Genomic DNA, 19161 nt, shown 5'->3' on the forward strand with positions numbered 1-19161 from the left:
CTCAGATTGTCCTCAATTGTTTTCATTCTTTTTTCTTTATTCTGCTCTGTGGTAGTTATTTCCACTATTTTATCTTCCAGGTCATGTATCCATTCTTCTGCCTCAGTTATTCTGCTATTATTTCCTTCTAGAGAATTTTTAATTCCATTTATTGTGTTGTTCATCATTGTTTGTTTGCTCTTTAGTTCTTCTAGGTCCTTGTTAAACTTTTCTTGTATATTCTCCATTCCAGTTCCAAGATTTGGGATCATCTTTATTATCATTACTCTGAATTCTTTTTCAGGTAGACTGCCTATTTCTTCTACATTTTCTGGTCTGGTGGGTTTTTTCCTTGCTCCTTCATCTGCTGTGTGTTTCTCTGTCTTCTCATTTGACTTGGAGACTGTGTTTGGGGTCTCCTTTTCACAGGCTGAAGATTTGTAGTTCCCGTTGTTTTTGATGTCTGCCCCTAGTGGCTAAGGTTGGTTCATTGGGTTGTGTAGGCTTTCTGGTGGAGGGGACTGGTGCCTGAGTTCTGGTGGGTGTGTCTGAATGTTGTCTTTCTGTTGGACAGGTCCCCATCCGGTGGTGTGTTTTAGGGGTGTCTGTGGCCTTATTATGATTTTAGGCAGCCTCTCTGCTAATGGGTGGGCCTGCATTCCTGTCTTGCTAGTTGTTTTGCATGGGATGTCCAGCATTGGATCTTGCTGGTCTCTGAGTGGAGCTGGGTCTTAGCATTGAGATGGATATCTCTGGGCGAGCTTTAGCTGTTTGATATTACAAGGTGCCAGAGGTCTCTGGTAGACCAATGTCCTGAACTCAGCTCTCCCAACTCAGAGGCACAGGCCTGACACCCGGCTGGAGCACCGAGACCCTGTCAGCCACATGGCTGGGGGTGAGAGCAAGAGGTAGCTTTGGTACATCTCAGAGACCACCGATGAGATTCACTGACCATTTTCTCTCCAGAAGTGAAGAAAACAAAATTCAGTCTTTGGCTAATCAGCCACGTTGGTAGCCAGCCTCCAAGATGGCCCTAATTATCCCCTAATTATCTCCCAGTCTTCATTGTACCTGTGTGGCTCCTTGCACTTGAAAAGGGCTGACTGTTTAACTAATAAGAAATTGCAGAAATGACAAAATGCAGCTTCCAAAGTTATAAAAGTCACTGCAGCTTCTGCTTTGGTTTCTGCTAGATCACTCATCCTGGGGTAAGCCAGCTGCCATGTCATGAGGACACTCAAGCAGCCCTAAGGAGAGATCCATGTGGCAAGGAACTGAGGCCTCTTACCTACAGCCACGTGAGTGAGTCATCTCAGAAGTCAAAAGATTTAATTTTATTTATTTTTGGTTCATTGGGTCTTCGTTGCTGCACAGGGTTACTCTAGTTGTGTCAAGCAGGGGTTACTCATCTTTGTGGTGCACGGCCTTCTCCTTGCGGTGATTTCTCTTGTTGTGGAGTATGGGCTCTAGGTGCATGGGCTTCAGTAGTTGTGTCATGCAGGCTCAATAGTTGTTGCCTGCAGTCTCTAGAGCGCAGGCTCAGTAGTTGTGGCGCACGGGCTTAGTTGCTCTGCAGCATGTGTGATCTTCCCAGACAAGGGAATGAACCACTGTCCCCTGCATTGGCAGGCAAATTCTTACCCACTGTGCCACCAGGGAAGTCCAGTGTGCTCTTTTTTAAACCTAGTCTGTTTTCATTATTTTCTATCTTAACGATTCTCTATTAAATAAAAAATAATAATACTCCTTTATACCCCTCCTCTTTGAGGATTATATATGAAGAAGTACGTCTTATTTATTAATCTCAAATTTTCACCTTACTTTTAAGAAGTAATCACAATGTCAAGTATTTAATACCTTTCACTTCCCCCTTGAAAAGCATGGATATTAAAGTGCTAATATAATTACCTTCCCTAGTCTATCTTTTTAACTTTTTGTTATGTATAAAAACAACTGAAAACATGCATGGTTTTAGGGAAATGACAAATTTCAGAAAATTCAGAATCTGAATACACTCTATACATAGCTTCTAGATAAAGACACAGAAAATTGCCAGATACTCAGATGCCCCCTGGTCCCATTCTAGTGACTCCCCTTAAGGTTTAGTATTGTTCTTGTATCTAACAAAAAGATCAAGTTACCTGTATTTTGTATTTTATATAAATGTTATGGCACAGTAAACTCACTTTTGGATTGGGCTTTTCTATTTTATGTTGCTTGTGAATATGCCTATATGGTTGCCTGTTGTTGTGATCATGCATTGCCACTGTTGCATAGGATTCCATAGTGTAAATATTTAACTATTAATTAATTTATTCCAATGTGTATTACAATATAAGTGATTTTCAGTTTGTGTCTATTGAGAATAGCACTGGTATATAAATTCTAGAACTTGAGCTTTGGTGGTGTATATATAAATTATTGTTCAGTATACATGTAGTAGTAAGATTTTCGAGTCATAGCTTTCATGTGTTTATCTTTTTAGATATTTATAAATATTTTCAAAACATTTTTGTATGATTTTTCATCCTCAGCAGCAGTGAGTGAGATTCAAGGATTATACACATTCTTGTTAAACTTGATAATACCTGTCATTTTCATTTGAACTTTCTGGTTGGTGAGTGATAATTCCAGGAATCACTTTTTTGCATTTAACTGACTACTAAGAAGCCAAACATCTTTTGATATGTTTACTTAACATTCTGTACTCTCTTTTTTGAAATATCTTTTGGTATATTTTCTCCATTTTTGCTATTACATTATCTTCTTATTGAAGACTTCTTTTTTTTTTTAACATCTGAAGACTTCTTGTTTAGGAGTTTTTAATATATGCTTGCTATGAATTCTTCTCTCTTTCTGTCTCTCCTTCTCTTTAGATGAGTGTCAGTTTTTAATGTTAATAACATCTAGTTTGTTATTTTCCTCTTTATTTAGTCTTATTTCCATTTATTTATGTAGTCTTCTTGTCTGTAGCAGAACACATTATGTATTCTAAACCACAAATACGTTTTCATTTCTTCAATAAATCTAATTATTCAGCTTTAAATTTAACTTAAATTTCTAAACTAAATATGTTGTATCATAGTGAGTATTAATTTTTCTATGACAGCTGAAAGGTTACACTTATTCAGAAAATGTTGTATTCAGCTTTCTTTTCATTTGCTCCTACTTCTCATTGATCCACAGATGTAAACATCAGTTCATCCATGGATCTGACTTTTCTCTGATTTCTCATGGTCATTCTCACTAATTCGTCTTGCCTCCTGAAATCTTTAGCAATCCCATTATTCCACAGAAGCAAAAACCTTCCTTGGGCCTTTTTCCTCAGAAGATTGATTATTCCCACATTTTAAATGGGAGATTGCAATAAGTTAGGAGAAAATGCCACAAGGGTCTCTTATTTTTTTTTTCACACCTTGTATCAGCCTCTGCTTGCACTGTATGTTCAAAGATTTTTGTACAACACATTGATGGAAGTTGCCAGTTGTTTCTCTCCTTGGGGCAAAAGACAGATTTATTACCTGACAAATAAAATAAAGACAGTGTCTTCCTCTGTTCAAATGTTGGACAGGATTGCTTGCATCCTAATTTAAAAGTTTCAGGTGACTGAAGCTTAAGATTCCTAAGCTTTAATCCATACTTGCACCATGCACAGCACCCAACAGGACTGCTTTTCATAACTCCATGAGACTTTTGTGTGCAAGTGGAACAGATAAAAATATAAAACTCTTGCTGTCTTTTTGTGTCATAAAAATGATTTTTTGTCTCATTTAAAATATTTTTTTTCTAAAATCCAAAAACGTGTCAGGCTAAAATATTGGAATTTCAAATATGGTAAAATTTAAGATCCTTCAAATTTCTTTCTAGTTTTGTTGATGATGGGATGCTGTGAGAGATATGACTTCATTAAACACAATAGGTAAGATTCCTTCATAGGCCTGATTGGGGAATATGAAAATAATCCCCGGAAAAATCTGGACATTTTCTAGTTCTCAAATATTGGTTAAGATGGTAGAAAGTGCCCTTCATTGTCCTATATGTGAATGCAGATCAATTGTGAGAGGTGGGGATAAAACAAACAGCCTAAATATCCTTTATGTTTGTTGTACTACTAGTAGAAAGAGGAAGGGTCAACATGTCACCATGGTTGATATAGCAAATAAGCTGCTTGAAACTACACAGAAATGTACCTGCTTGTATTTTCTGTGCAGTTACCCTCTCTTTTGGTGTGCCCTGATACCTCCCTCAACTTATGTACCAACTCCAGCAGCATTAAGCAGAAATCCAAAGAAATCTATTCTTTGGAATTATGAGGAAGGGAAGACTCGAAAATTTTACAGCATGCCCTGTACAAGTCTGCACGTCACCATCCTTATCTATGTCATGCCATGCATGGAGGGTCAGTAGGTTCAGGGGATTCTGGAAGCACCAAGGTCTGTGGGGTTAATCACAGCTGCATTCATAGGCAGTAAAAGAGAAGGGCCTTATCTTGGTCACTTTCTCAATGCTAGTAGCTACAAAAAGAAGAGGGCAGCAGACATGTTAGGGAGAAGAGCCAACATTAAATGAAATGTCCTAATTACTCTAGGCAACATTTCATGATAGCCTCCCATAGCTCCTCAAATCCCTACATACTTGCACAAGGGATAGTGTAATATTACTGGAGCGTGTGACTCCAGATTAACATTATTTTTGTTGAAAAAAATAAAAATAGTTTCAAGTGATAGGGTTTGAAAAGGGTTCACAGTGAGAGGGAAACTATTGTAACAACGTGGAACGAACCCTTTGGATGGATTCATCATGTTTTTGTTGTTGGTTTTTTTTTTTTTTTTTGCTGCTTCAGAATCTGTAGTAGAGATTGGTGTGTTTCATGATGCATTCCCGCTTCTTATAAGTTTTAGATGGAATACCTCATTAGGAAGAAGTGCACGTAAGGAAGGTTAGTGAGTCAAACTCCTCTGCCCTCTGTCAGCAGTGGGTGCAAAGGGATTTAGACCAAGTGCTTTCATCCTTTGATGTGCACAGTTTTCACTATATGAATGATGTTTGTTTGCAGGTCAGGAGCCTTGGTCTCAATATCCGTGTTTAAAAAGTGTTATCACATGTCTGCCAGAAAGAATTGCTGATGATACTGGAAAAAATTGAGAGTTATCATTAACAGTTACGAGTTTTGTAGCAACATGGATGGACCTAGAGATTGTTATACTGAGTGAAGCAAGTCAGACACAGTAAGACAGATATCATAGGATATTGCGTATATGAGGAATCTAAAAAGGAAAAAAAAGGTACAAATGAACTTATTTACACAACAGAAATAGAGTCATGGATATAGAAAACAAACTTATTGTTACCAGGAGATAAGTGGGGAAGGGATAAATTGGTAGATTGGGACTGACATATACACACTAGTATATATAAATTGGTAGATTGGGACTGACATATACACACTAGTATATATAAAATAGATAAGTATTGATAAGGACCTGCTTCATAGCACAGGGAACTCTACTCAATGGTCTGTACTGGCGTATATGGGAAAAGAATCTTAAAAAAAAAAACAAGGATTTTAGGATTATATAATAAATATAAATGTGCAAACCTTTAACATGAAAGGAAAAATCAGGTAACTCTGTGGTCCCTGTTATGGTGTAAACATTTTGTACCTCTAATTTAAAAATTTTGAAGCCTAGCTCCCATGTTGTGGTATTAGGAGGTGGGGCTTTTGGGAGGTGATTAGGTCATGTGGCCAGAGACCTCAAACATGGGATAAGTGACCTAATAAATGTAGCACACAGAAGATCTTATGCCCATTACATGATTTCATTGCCGAGCAAAAACACCCACATTATGAACCAGAAATTGGTCCCTGACCAGACACTAAGTCAGCTGGCAACTTGTTCTTCTTTTTAAAATTAATTAATTAATTAATTATTTTTTTGGCTGCATTGGGTCTTTGTTGTGGTGTGCGTTCTTCTCATTGGGTGGCTTCTCTTGTTGTGGAGCATGGGCTCTAAGTGTGTGGGTTTTAGTAGTTGTGGCACACAGGCTCAGTATTTGTGGCCTGTGGGCTCTAGAGCACAGGCTCAGTATTTGTGGTACATGGGCTTAGTTGTTCCATGGCATGTGCGATCTCCCCGGACCAGCACTCGAACCCATGTCCCCTTTATTGGTAGGCAGATTCTTAACCACTGCACCACCAGGGAAGCCCCTGGTAACTGGTTCTTGAACTTTTCAGCCTCAGCAATTATGAGAAAACAAAAATATTCTGTTGTTTATAAAATGCCAAGTGTCTCGTATTTTGTTTTAGCAGTCAAAGAGCTGGCTGAGGAGAAATATCTGTGAGCTAGAAGACATATCAAGAGAAACCTTTAAATCTCAAAAGAAAAGAGAAAATGGGCAGGAAAGAAATCAACAGAACAGAGTAATCAATAATTGTGGAACAATGAAAATGCTGTGACCTATACATAATGGGTATAGCAGGAGGAGAAGAAAGATAACAAAGAACAGAAAATATTTTTTAAAAATGACTGAGAATCTCCCCAAATGAATGTCTGACACTAAATCCACAACATCCAAACTTAGAGGAACATATGAATAGTAAAGAAAACTGACCAATATCTCTCAGGAACATCAATGCAAAAATCCTCAACAAAATATTAACAAATCGAATCCAACAATATTTTGAGAGAATTTTATATCATGAATGAGAGGAAATAATCCCAGGTATGCAAGGCTGGTTCAACATTCTAAAATCAAAGAAGTATATCCATCATATCAACACCCTAAAGACAATCATTAGCATATCAATAGATTCAGAAGACCTTTGAAAAAATCTAACACCCATTCTTCATAAAAACTCTCAGTTAAAGAAATAGACTGGAGCTTTCTCAAGTTGATAACAAAGATCTACAGGAAACTTTTATCTTACATCATGATTAATGGTCAAAAACATGAAGTTTAAGTTCAGGTAAAATCAAAGTTGTCCCTTTTCATGACTCCTTTTCCATATTTTACTCCAAGTCCTTGCTAATGCAATAAGGCACGAAAATAAATAAAACAAATACAGATTGGGTAGAAAAAAATGAAAGCAGCCTAAATAAAATGTGGACCAATATACTTTATGGACAGCTCACCAAAGAAAATAGACACTATGCATATAATATACAGAAGAATAATCCAGATTACATGCTGCCATGAAAAAGCAAATTAAAAATACAATTACATACCACTGTGTAACACTTAGAATGGCTAAAATGGGAACAATGACAAGAACAAATTCTGTAGGGGATCTGGAACAATAGAAAATGTCATTTGTTATTGGTGGAAATGAAAAATAATACAGCTACTTTGGTAGTCTGATTGACACTTGCTATAATATTGAACATTCCATTACTGTACAATCCGGCAAGTGTTCTCATGGATATTTACTGAAAGTAGTTTAAAACATACTTCCAGATGAAAACCTGCATATGGATATTTATAGCATCTAATTCAATATTGCCAAAACGTGAATGAAACTAAGGTGTCCTCCAATAGGTGAATGAAATGATATAGTATTAATATATTCTGGGAATGGGATAATATTGAGCACTAAAAAAGTAAGCTATCAAGCCATAAAAATATATGGGAATTCTTTTTTTCTTTTGAAATATAGGTGATTTTCTTTATTTTGTAATTTAAATTTTATTGGAGTATAGTTGATTTACAATATTGTGTTCATTTCAGCTGCACAGCAAGTGATTCAGTTACACATATGCGTATATTCATTATTTTTCAGTTTCTTTTCTGATAAAGGTACTCCCAGAATATTGAGTAGAGTTCCCTGTGCTATACAGTAGGTCCTTGTTGCTTATCTATGTTATATAGAGTAGTATTCGTATGTTTACCCCAAGTTCCTGATTTATCCCTACCCCCCACCTTTCCCCTTTGGTAACCATAAGTTTGTTTTCCAAGTCTGTGAGTCTGCCTTTGTTTTGTAAGTTAGTTCATTTGTATCAGTTTTTAGGTTACACCTAGAAGTGATATCATACATTATTTGTCTTACTGTGTCTGACTTACTTCACTTAGTACAATCATCTCTAGGTCCATCCATGTTACTGCAATGGCATTATTTTCTTCTATTTTATGGCTGAGTCATATTCCATAACATATATATATATATATGTATCACATATTCTTTACCTATATTCATATGTTGATGGACATTTTGGTTGCTTCCATGTCTTAGCTATTGTAAAGAGTGTTGCAGTGAACATTGGGGAAGATGTGTCTTTTCGATTTATGCTTTCCTCCAGATATGCGTACAGGAGTGAACTTGCTGGATCATCTGGTAGCACTATTTTATTTTATTTTCTTTGATTTCATTTCAATTTCAATTTTTTTGGAGCATAGTTGATTTACAATGTTGTGTTACTTTCTGCTGCACAACAGAGGGAAGCAGTTGTACATATATCCAATCCTTTTTGGATTCCTTTCCCATACAGGTCATTACAGAGTTTTGAGTAGAGTTCCCTGTGCTATACAGTAGACCGTTATTTGTTATCTCTTTTATATATAGTGGTATGTATATGTCAATCCCAATTTCCAGTTTATCCCTCCTGCCTCCCCTTACTCTGGTAAACACCATTCTGTGCTCCATAGTGGCTGTTACCAATTGGCATTCCCACCAGTAGTGTAGTATTGGTGGCGCAGGGGTTAAGAATCCACCTGCCAGTGCAGCAGACACAGGTTCGAGCCGTGGCCCAGGAAGATCCCACACACCGCAGAGCAACTAAGCCCATGCACCACAACTACTGAGTCAGCACTCTAGAGCCCACGAGCCACAACTACTGAGCTCACGTGCCATAACTACTGAAGCCTGTGTGCCTAGAGCCTGTACTCCACAACAAGAGAAGCCACCGCAAACAGTAGGCTGCGTACCACAACGATAAGTAGCTCCCGCTTGCTGCAACTATAGAAAAGCTGCACGCAGCAACGAAGACCCAACGCAGATTAAAAAAAATAATAATAAGTAGTAGGTTTCTCTTTTTTCCACACCCTCTGAAGCATTTCTTGTTTCTAGACACTGTGAGGATGGCTATTCTGAGTGGTTCCAGGTGATACTTCTTTGTACATCTAATTTGCATTTGTCTAACATAAAGCAATGGTGAGCATCTTCATATGTGCTTTTTTTTTTGAACAGTGTGAGTAAAATTTACCCCTTGAAAAAGGATTAGTGAAAGGTTGCCTTGTTTTGAAGTCTATTTCGATGACCTACCCCAAGACATTTTTTTTTTTTTTTTTTTTTTTGCGGTACGCGGGCCTCTCACTGTTGTGGCCTCTCTGGACATGCAGGCTCTGGACGTGCAGGCTCAGCAGCAATGACTCACGGGCCTAGCCGCTCCGCAGCATGGGGGATCTTCCTGGACTGGGGCACGAACCCTTGTCCCCTGCATTGGCAGGTGGACTCTCAACCATTGCACCACCAGGGAAGCCCCACCAAGACCTTTTTTGAGGGCTGTTGTCATTTACAGCTCCCCAGGCATTGTGAATATGAAGTGCCTATAAGGTCCAGTTTTAGAATTGTTGTTATGGGAAACAGAAGGCGGCAGGATCTCTACTGTCCCTCTCTGGTTACTGATACAACCTTAGATGTAGGGAAAGTCCTGTTCCTGGGTTTTAAATTAGAGTGGAATGTGCCTGACCAAACGTGTAAGGGCTTCTGTCCCATTCCTTCTTCCCCCTTACTCTTCATCCCCCGAACAAGTATAAACCCTTGCAAAATCACCTGTTGAGGGTGCTGTCTTGTGGAGTGGGATGACCCTAACGAAGGAGTCGGGAGGTCGGAACCCAAACACGAGGATATATTGAGACCAGGTGATTTTTCAAATGTCATCCAGCCCAGAGAGTCCACCGTCCTTTGGGTGTCAGAGGGTTGGCTTAGTAGTATGAGGGCACACTTAGATCTGGAGGTTGTGGCCCCTTGCAGAGGGGACCAGGTACTACATGTTCAAGGGGGGCGAACTAGCTGGCATATCCTCCCGAGGTCCTCAGGCCCACAGCAGTCCAGCCTTGGGTCCAAATTGGGTCTGTGTCCAGGGATGTGACACTAGCACATTTAGTCGTGTCTGGAGTGACTAAAGGAATTTAATTTAAAATTTATAATAGAGTATAGTTGATTTACCATGTTGTGTTCGTTTTTGATATACACCAACATGATTCATTATACAGAGATGACTATATATCCGTTTTAGAATTATTTCCCCATTGAGGTTACTAAAGGGTGTTGAGAAGTGTTCCAAGTGCTCTATAGCAGGTCCATGTTGATTACAAGTCTTCTCTCTGTAAATATGTATATACTAGCTCCAACCTCATGATTTATGCCTCCAACACACCTTTCCAGTTTGGTAACCATAAGTTTGTGTTCTACGTCTGGGACTCTGTTTCTGTGTTGTAAGATAGTACCTTTGTATCAATTGTTAGATTCCACCGATAAGTAATATCATATGATATTTATCATTGTCTGATTTATGACACTTAGTATGAATGAATCTAGGTCCTTCCGAGTGGCTGCAAATGGCCTTATTTCATTCATTTCATGGCTGAGTAATATCCCATTGTACATATCTACTGTAATTTCTTTATCCAGTCTTCCATCCAAGGACGTTTAGGTAGCTTCCAAGCAGAGGCTCTTGTAAACAGGGCTGCATAAATTTTGGAGTGCCTGGGTCCTGTCAATTTAGGTGTTTTCCAAGATACAGGCCCAGGAGTGGAAGTGCCATATGCTCTGAAGCTCTGTTTTTTAGATTTTTAAGAAATCACCACCCACTTCTCCAGAGTGGCTGTTAGAAAGTTACATTCCCACCATCAGCTTGTCAGGGTTCCCTTTTCTCCACGCCCTGTTCTGCATTTCAGGTTTTACACTTTGTGGGCTTGGCCATTCTGACTGGTGCGGAGTGATAGCTCTTTGTAGTATTAATTTACATTGCCCGCCTGTTTTGTTGGCCAAAAATGGAGTAAGCGTTTCTCCTGAATATATTAAGGAATAACGCATACGGCCTTTTTGGCAAACTGCATCATCGGCGATGTTCAGCAGCTTTGCATGTGCTTTAATGGTGAGTGCAAACTACCTCTTGAAATCCCTTTCCTGCAATTCTGCCTTGCTTATAAGGCCTTTCCGAATACTTGGCTCAAGAAATGATTCCATTAGAGGTGTCAGTTACAACCCTGCATGTTTGTGAATTGCAGTGCCCCTGAGCACCAGTTTTCAACTTGTTTAGGGAAGCAGCCACAAAGGGGCAGGATTTCTACAGACCCATTCTGGTTCCTGGGGCACCTGAAGGATAGGGAAATTCTTCTTCCAGATTAGGAAACTAGAGTGGCATATGCCTGTCCAAACATCTAGGGCTTGTGCCTCATTCCATCCCCCCATTCCCCTTCTTCACACGGAAAATTCCAAGCTGTGCAAAACCGGCTGTTGAGTGTGCTGCCTTCCCAAAGTGGGGAGACTCTAAGGAAAGGAGCTGGGGAACCCGAATACCAGGAGAAGTGGAGATGAGGTGACTTTTCCAAACTCTTCCCGAACAGACGGTGTACCATCCTCTGGATGTCCCATTCATGTTTTAGCTGTAGGAAGGGTCCCCTGCACCTGGAGATATGGGACCCATGGAATGGGGGCCAGGCAGTAGTACTCTAAAAGTGCTGCATTTGCTGTCCCATTCTCACCAAGCCTCTCAGACCCACGAGTGTAGAGCCTTAGGTCCCATACAGCTGTGTGTCTAGATGTGTTCATTCCAGGTTGCATCACAGCCCTTGAACAAATTTTGTAATAATTTCTCTCTCTCTCTCACTGTCTTTTTTTTTGTTCTTGTTATTTAATTTTATAAGGGGGTATAGCTGATTTTCAGTACTGTGTTTCTTCCTGCTCTACATCTATCCACTTGATTCACTTAAAGAGAGACATCAATAAATTCTTTTACAGATTCTTACCAGTCTTATATATCCTTTTTCAGTGACAACAGTGTGCTGAGTCCAGCTCTTTGAGCTATACAGTAGGTCCTGTCGATTACCTATTTTGTTTATGGAACCATGTCTATGCTAATTCCAACCACCTGGTTTATGCATCACCCCACCCCACGTTTCTCTTTAGCAGCCATAAGTGTGTTTTCTAAATGTGTGACTGTTTCTGTTTTGTAGTTGAGTTCATGTGTAGCCATTTTTAGATACTATCTATAAGTGATACCTTATGATAAGTCTCTTTTTATGTCTGACTTATGTCACTTAGAATGATCGTACCTCAGTCTCCACGAGTTGCTGCAACTGGCCTTATTTCATTGATTTATTTGCTCAGGAATATTCCATTGTACATAAGTACCACATCTTTTTTATCCATTTTTCCTTCCAAGGACATGTAAGCTGTACCCAAGTCGAGGCATTTCTAAACAGAGCAGCAATAAAAGTAGAGATGCCTGTGTCCTGTCGATTTTTGGTTTTCCCAAGATACACGCCCAAGAGTGGAAGTGCCGTATGCTCTGAAGCTCTATTTTTTAGATGTTTCAGGAAACACCATACACTTCTCCAGAGTGGCCGTTGACTATATACATTCCCCACATCAGCGTAAAAAGGCTCCCTTTTCTCAATGACCTGTGCTGCCTTTCTGGTTTTACACTTTTCCAGGATGGCCCCTTTGACAAATGCGAAGTGAGACTTCTTTGCAGTGCTGATTTGCATTTCGTGCTTGTTTGGATGGCCAAAAAGGGCATATGCGTTTTTCCTGAATATATTTATTTTTATAATGGGGTTTAGCTGATTTCCACTGCTGTGTTTATGCCACTTTACACCCACTTGATTCACTGACAGACAGACAGGTATCAATAAATACTTTTTAAGATTCTGACTAGTAAGATATATTCTTCTGTGGTGAATAGGGTGTGTTGAGTCCAGTTCATTGAGCAATGAGTAGGTCTTCACTATTACATATTTGGTTTATGGAACGGTATCTGTGCTAATTTCCAACTCTGGTTTTATGCATCACCCCACCTCACCTTTCCCCTTAAGCGTGTGTTTCTAAATGTGTGACTCTGTTCTGTTTTGTAATTCAGTTCATGTGTAGCGATTTTTTATTCCCTCTATAAGTGATATTTTGTGATGTTTCTTTTTCTGTGTGACTTATTTCACTTAGAGTCATCATACCTAAATCCACTCATTCTGCTGCTACTAGCCTTATGACATTGAGTTAATGGCTGAGTGATATTCCATTGTACATAAGTACCACAATGCATTATCCATTTTTCTCTTTCCTGGGATATTTAAGGTGTACCGAAGTCGAGGTTCTTGTAAACAGAGCAGCCCTAAACTTTGGGGTGCCTGTGTCTTGTTGATTTTTAGTTTTCACAAGATATACGCCTATGAGTGGAAGTACCCTATGCTCTGTAGCTGTGTTTATTAGATGTTCTAGGAAATACCATACACTTCTCCAGAGTGGCTGTTGGCGATTTACATCCCGCCCATCAGCGTAACAAGGCTCCCTGTTCTCCATGGCCTGTCCTGCATTTCTGATTCTTACAATTTTTTAGGACGACACTTTTGACTGGTGGGAACTGAGACTTCTTCGTAGTGCTGATTTGCATTGCCCGCTTTCTTGGTTGGCCAAAAAGGGTGTATGCATTTTTTCCTGAATATACTCAGGTAAAAATGCATACGCCCTTTTTGACCAAGTGCATCATTGTCGAAGTTCTGCCGCTTTTCATGTGCTTTAAAGGCGACTCCAATCTACCTCGTGAAATCTGTTTCCTGCAATTCTGCCTTGCTTTCAAATGCTCTTCGTTGCCTTCCCTCAATATATTTTGGGATGGTAGTTGTCCTTTATAACTCTGCAGGTTTGTGAATTGCAGTGCCCCTGAGCTCCATTTTTCAACTCGCTTTTTTGTGAGCTGGCCGCAAAACCGCAGGATTGCTTCAGGCCCTATTCTGGTTCCGGGGCGACAGGCTGAGCCTTTGGTTAATTCTTCTTTCTGATAGAAAATTAGAGTGACATGTGCCCGTCCAAACACCTACAGCTAGTCTCTCGTTGGTTCTCCCTCTTCCCGTTCATCCTCAGCACAAATTGCAAACTGTGCGAAACGGGAGGTTAAAGGCGGCGAGTCTCCATGTGGGGACACTGTTAGTAAAGCGGCTGGAATGGTGAACCCGAGCACCAGGAGAGGAAAAATGAGGTGCGTTTTAGAAACCTTTCCCGATCACACGCTGTACCATCCTCTGGGTTTCCCATGCATGTTTTAGCTGTTGGAAGATTCCCTTAAACCCGGAGAGTTGAGACACATGGGATGGGTAGCATGCAGTATTGCTTTAAAGGGTCTGCATTTGCTCACCCAAACTCACCAATCCTCTCAGCCCCAAGTGTCCAGCCTTATGTCTCATCCAGCTGTGGGTGTAGCTGTGGTCAATCCAGGTTGCATCACAGCCCCTGAACAAATTTTGTAAGAATTTCTCTCTCTTTCGCTTTCGTTGTGTCTTGTTTTTAAAGTTTATTTTTATAATGGGGTTGAGCTGATTTTCACTGCTATGTTTATGCCGCTCTGCCCACTCTTGATTCACTTATGGACACATATCAATACATAGGTTTTAAGATTCTCACTAGCCAGATATATTCCTCTTCGGTGAATAGGGGGTGTTGAGTCCAGTTCATTGAGCAAGGAATAGGTCTTGTCTATTACATATTTGGTTTATGGAACGGTATCTGTACTAATTTCCAACTCTGGTTTTATGCATCACCCCACCTCACCTTTCCCCTTAAGCAGGCATAAGTGTGTTTTCTAAATGTGTGACTCTGTTCTGTTTTGTAATTCATGAATGTAATTCATGTGTAGCCATGTTTACATTCCCTCTATAAGTGATATCTTATGATAAGTTTCATTTTCTGTGTGACTTATTTCACTTAGAATCCACTCATTATGTTGCTACTGGCCTTATGATATTGATTTCATGGCTGAGTGATATTCCATTGTACATAAGTAGCACAACTTCTTTATCCATTTTTCTCTTTCCTGGGATATTTAAGGTGTACCGAAGTCGAGGTTCTTGTAAACAGAGCAGCCCTAAACATTGGGGTGGCTGTGTCTTGTTTGATTTTTAGTTTTCCCAAGATATACGCCCTTGAGTGGAAGTGCCCTATGCTCCGTAGCTCTGTTTTTTAGATGTTTTAGGAAACACCATACACTTCTCCAGGGTGGCTGTTGGCAATTTACATCCCTCCCATCAGTGTAAAAGGCTCCCTGTTCTCCATGGCCTGTCCTGCCTTTCTGGTTTTTACACTTTTTTCGGATGACCCTTTTGACCAGTGTGAAGTGAGACTTTTTTGTAGTGCTGATGGCATTTCATGCTTGTTTGGTTGGCCAAAAAGAGGGTCTGTGTTTTTTCGTAAATATATTCAGGAAAAACGCATACGCCCTTTTTGGCCAACTGCATCATTGGCGAAGTTCTGCCACTTTTCATGTGCTTTAAAGGCGACTCCAATCTACGTCTTGAAAACTATTTCCTGAAATTCTGCCTTGCTTTCAAATCCTTTTCATTGCTTTACCTCAATATATTTTTGGAAGATCGTTATCATTTATAACCCTGCAGGTCTGTGAGTTGCATTGCTCCTGAGCTCCATTTTTCACCTCGATTTTTGTGAGCTGGCCGCAAAACCGCAGGATTGCTTCAGGCCCTGTTCTGGTTCTGGGGCGGCAGGCTGAGCCTTTGGTTAATTCTTCTCCCTGATGGGAAATTAGAGTGACATATGCCTGTCCAAACACCTAGAGCTGGTCTTTCATTGGTTCCCCCTCTTCCCGTTCATCCTCCGGACAAGTTGCTAACTGAACGAAACAGGAGGTTAAAGGTGCTGAATCTGCAAGTCGGGAGCTTGTTAGGAAAGATGCTGCAGGGGTGAACCCATGCACCCGGAGATGAGGAGATGAGATGCCTTTTCCAAGCTCTTCCCGATCAAATGGTGTACCATCTTCTGGGTGTCGGAGGCATATTTTAGCTGTAGGAAGGGTCCCGTGCATGTAAGGAGAACACCAGGGATTTTTCCAAATCAGTATCTCCCCGAACCCCAAACTGGGAAATTTTTAAGCTACGTGTACATGTATGTTCATTAAGGGCCTTGGGAAGTAGGCAGAGTCCGAGCTTTAGATGATTGAAATCTTCAGGGTCAGAAGCGCTCACCATCGGCCTCCTTTGCGTTACATTTTAACTGTCGTTGATAGATGATGTCGATAAAAATATCTATTGTTTTTCAGATTATTTCCCCTTATAGGTTATTACAAAATAGTGAATGTTGTTCCCTGTGTTATACAGAAGTTCCTTGTTGATGATCTATTTTATACATAGCAGTGTGTATGTGTTAATCCTAAACTCTTAATTTTTCCCTCCTCCCGCGTTTCCCCTTTGGTAATAATACGTTATAAGATTTTATACTTCTCAGAAATTGGGGAGCTGAAGGAGTGGTATCATTTTCAATTGAAAAGCGTTCAAAACAAGATAGAAGCTTCAGCCAAGATTATTAGACGTACATCATTGGAAAGAAATCACGTCATTTCTCTAATGTTGACCTGACAAATAAGACAAACCCCTTCACTGAACTTGCTTATAATAAATTGATGGAAATATTAAATGGAAGTGTTAGAAACATCTTATTTTACCTGAGTCTTATACACTGCTCTATGTTAATTACAGTTTGGCTCACACGTCTGTTCACTGAAGTTACAATGTTCTCAATTTCTGTTACTGATCCTCTCGAGTGGGCCCCAACAAGGGTCCTCCTGCTCAGGGTCACTGGAGCCAAAAGAACGAGACTGAGTTCGGTTCAGAAGCAAAGGAACACTTTATATTTTGATCAGAGAATGGAGAGGTGAGAGCGTGCGCTCCCCCGCGGGCTGTGGGCCAGGCTGCTGTGTAGGGATCCCATCAGCATCAGCGGGAGGGAGGGGGCGGAGCTCTCGAGGGCCGGGTTGGCTGGAGCTCAGGCTCTATGTCTCGGAGTCTGCACGGGGGCCCCGCGAGCTAAGGTATGTGCCCAGCCATTTTGCACTTGGAAATCGGGTCTGAAGTGCCGGGTGTGGGACCTCTGCATTTGGAAACCTAGGAGCAAGTGAAATTAGACAAAGCACAAAGGAAAAAAAGGTTAGACTTTATTTCCCAGATTTTTATCTCCCAGGAATTTTTCATGGGCTTTGCCGGTGACAAACGCTTCCTCTGCCTTTTGTCCCGTTCCTCATTCTTGGGGCACTGAGGGTGCAGACCCCTCTTCTGTAAATGCTTCGTGCTGAGTTGGGAGTCCTCATACACGGGGGGGGAGGGGCAGAACTTCTCCCCAGCATCCTCCAGGTGAGGTTGATTGTCCCCAGGCCTCCTGCCTCACTGCTCGTCCGCCTGAGCACCAGCATTGGAAGTGTTATAGATTCTAATGACCTTTAAGGGTCCACGAAAGAGATGCGCAGAGACGCTGGGGGGGCCGGTTTTACCCCGCCCCACAGTTGTTTGGCCACCTTAGGCTGACGGTTTCTGCCAGCCTAGATGCTCTGACCAGTAGTCTGTGCTTTCTTCAATTAGGCCACTGAATTAACGTACAAACAGCACCAGGTGTCAGAGCCCAGCCTGCTCAACTCCCAGAGAGTCCAGGGTTGATGGTGATCCAGGACCATGACGGCCACTGAGTCAACGGCCTTTCAAAGTAGCCAGGAGTCCAGCCGGTCTCATTGGCCGCCATCACCGCAGTGTCTGTAGGCTTTTCTATGGTGACACCGTTATTTACGGTTCCCCCACCAAGCTTATTAGCTCTGCTCTGGGTGCAGTAAGTCCTTCAAGCAGTAGTCTGCATTTTGGGGCACACTCTTGCTGTTTTCTGAGAGAAGCTCCAGGTCAAGTGATAGTCACACGAGTCATCATGGGGTGCCTGTTGCCCCCGATTGTCTCACTGGAGGTTGGAGTTGGAGGGCCTCCACTCTCAAGGTCTGTGTGCCTACGGAGCGATCCCTGCAACTTCAGGGCATGGTGGGTGGTTAGGATCACCACGTGGGGTCCTTCTCCCTTAGGAGGGAGCTGGCCTTGTGGGCTGCTGATTTCCAGGTTTTTAGATACCCCCAGTATCCTGGCCGGATGGCGCGGCTGGCCAAGCCCTTTGTGACCGTAGTTTCTCCTACCTGAAGGGCATTCTTGCGTTGTTCCATTTCAAGTGGTCCCTGTTTTTGCGCTAATACTCCAAGGGCGATTCACCTTTGACTGGGAATGTAAAGGTCAAAGGGTTTAGCTAAATTAGGGAGGTCCAGGGCAAGGATCTGAATTGACTGCTCTTTCCATTCTTGAAAGGATGCTTCTGGATTCTATTCAAAAGGATCATCATCTTTTCCTTTCAGTGTTTCATATAGAGGCCCAGCTATTAGACTGTAGTTAGGGATCCAGATGCAGCAAACCCCGGCCTCCCCAGGAACCCCTAAGCTGTCTTCTAGTTTTAGAAGGGGTAAGGCTGCAAATGGCTTCTTCCCTTTCCTGGGATGGGCTTCTCCGACCTTCTGTGAGAATGAAGCCCAGGCAGGTCACCTTAGTCTGTGATATTTGAGGCTTTTTGTTGGACACCTACTATCCTTTATTGGCTAGGTAGTTCAGAGACCTCCTTAGTAGGGCTGGCAGTCAGAATGTCATCTGCATATTGAAGGAGGGTTCCCTTCTCCAGAGGTAGAACTGTTAGGTCTTTAGCTAACATTTCCCCAAAGGTGGTGTGGGAGTTTTTGAACCCTTGGGGCAGGACGGCCCAGCACTATTGTTTTTGTTGTATGTTGAGTCCTGCCACTCACAAGCCAAAATTTCTTGTGACTCTGGGACTAATGGGATACAGAAGAAGGCATCATTGAAGTCTAATACAGAATACCATGTCCTGGTGGATGGTAGAATGACCAGCAGGGTGTCGGAATTAGGAACTACTGGATGTATATCCTCGGTGGATTCACTGAGTGTCCTGATGTCCTTTACCAGGTCCCCAGCAGCCCACGGGGCTCTCGTGGTCAGGCCCCTCCCAGGATACGTAGCTCCCCTGGGCAGGTACCCAGCATCCCACGGGGCCCTCGTGGTCAGGCCCTTCCCTGTATATGGAGCCCCCCTGGGCAGGTACCCCGGCAGGGCTGGGCACACAGGAACTGTGCACATAGCCCTCCCTGCAGAGCACCC

General features: G+C 41.5%; 1 long non-coding RNA gene across 1 annotated transcript in view; it reads left to right on the plus strand.

Moving 5' to 3' along the window:
* Positions 1-19161, plus strand: part of LOC307051018 — a 99537-nt gene that overhangs the window by 36943 nt on the left and 43433 nt on the right. The window contains exon 2 of the long non-coding RNA XR_013810819.1: positions 1173-1281. This is a non-coding gene — a long non-coding RNA (uncharacterized lncRNA). The remainder of the gene's footprint in view (positions 1-1172; positions 1282-19161) is intronic.

Source organism: Hyperoodon ampullatus (genome assembly GCF_949752795.1).
Source record: "Hyperoodon ampullatus genome assembly, chromosome: 3".
Classification (NCBI taxonomy): Eukaryota; Metazoa; Chordata; class Mammalia; order Artiodactyla; family Ziphiidae; genus Hyperoodon; species Hyperoodon ampullatus.